At 38.2% G+C, this 1,525-nt stretch overlaps 1 non-coding gene across 1 annotated transcript; it reads left to right on the plus strand.

Moving 5' to 3' along the window:
* The first annotated feature begins 1,160 nt into the window (after positions 1-1,160).
* LOC142455620 (U1 spliceosomal RNA) lies at positions 1,161-1,322 on the plus strand. Its single transcript, XR_012785801.1, has one exon. It is a non-coding gene; the product is annotated as a U1 spliceosomal RNA (small nuclear RNA).
* The last annotated feature ends 203 nt before the right edge of the window (positions 1,323-1,525 follow it).

A 1,525-nucleotide genomic window follows, 5' to 3' on the forward strand; every position in this document is an offset into this window, starting at 1 on the left:
GGGAGGGTTCTCGCATTGGCTCGGTCTGTTGGCATTGCATCAACTCCTGGAACGTGCCTTATCACCAAGAGCATCAGTACTTCTTCTTGTGGTATCTTTGCTCCTTGCTCATATGCTGCCTCTGGAAATGGTTGAAAGTTGCCCAGTTTATTTTGGGCACAATGAACTCACTCTGTGTATACTTTCAATCTTCGACTGATGGAATTCAATATTGCAGTTAGAGGTTTTAATTTTTCCTCAGTTCTTTCAGCTTGAGAAATGTCAAATATACTTTCCCTTTTTTGTTTTTAGTTCCATGTCTTAGAACCTTTTTTAATATTCTTGAGACACCCTTGGAAATCTGCTCAATTTTTTTATATCATCATTTTTCCCATATGCTCTATTGACTATATTCAAGAGCAATTTTCAAAATTTCTTGTTGCATAAATTACATCTTTTTTTTCTTTCCTATCTTTTTACTGGTCTTTAGCTTTCTTAATCTATGTCTTTATTTTCATCCCACCACTGATTGCTCTCTAGTCATTAGTGTTCCATGTGTCCAAGCTATTCTTTTTTTTTTCCAATCTATTCTTGATATGAACTCTAAACTCTGCTGGGATATAGATTTGACCTTCTATCCCAGCCTGGTCCACATTTGTGAATTCCACCAACAGGATATTCTAAAATATTTTTGAAAAAATTCAAAACAATGAATTTATCAAAGAAGTTATTCAAAATATTAAGGAGTGTTGGTGTCCACTTGCAAAGGGGTGGAGTCTAGCCTGTCAATCATGTCACAGCTACATGACATCATTTGGTGGTACCATGGAGATAAATAACTCCCTGGAAACCAGATACACATAGACTCTCTACTTCGACACTCTCTGCTTCCTATCACTGTGAGACATTCCTGTTGACAAGCCACATGATGTTATGCTGATGGCAGCCAGAGCCTTGGAGCTGGAGGAACCAGGGGGAGACCCATGCGTGCTAAGATGCTTACACTGGATCGACAAGACTTTCTACTCACTGCCTGTGATCTTCCTGTAGTCAGCATCATTTCATTTTTTGTGTGAGTCTGAAGAGGGATTTACAGACTGGTCTGGGACATATGGGCTAATATCAGACTTTTGGACTTCATCTGGACTGGGCTGGGATATATTCTTAATATACAATTCCTCATACTTACTTGGCAGGGGAGATACCATGATCACGAAGGTGGTTTTCGCAGGGCGAGGCTTATCCATTGCTCCAGACGTGCTGACCCCTGCGATTTCCCCAAATGTAGGAAACTTGACTACATACTTTGTGATAGTGGGGGACTGTGTTCGCACTCTTCCTAATCTAAATTCTATATCTATCTATATAATCTATATATATATATATATACACACACACACACAATTGCTCTTTGGTATAAAATTCTCTATTACATACATATGTGTGTCTATGAATTTGTTTCTCTAGTCTACCCAGACTCACACAAGTATAAAGTGAAATCTATATTACATTTACCTAGATTAGGTTTTAACAATAATTCAGAGAT

This window comes from Tenrec ecaudatus, chromosome 8, assembly GCF_050624435.1.
Source record: "Tenrec ecaudatus isolate mTenEca1 chromosome 8, mTenEca1.hap1, whole genome shotgun sequence".
Classification (NCBI taxonomy): domain Eukaryota; kingdom Metazoa; phylum Chordata; class Mammalia; order Afrosoricida; family Tenrecidae; genus Tenrec; species Tenrec ecaudatus.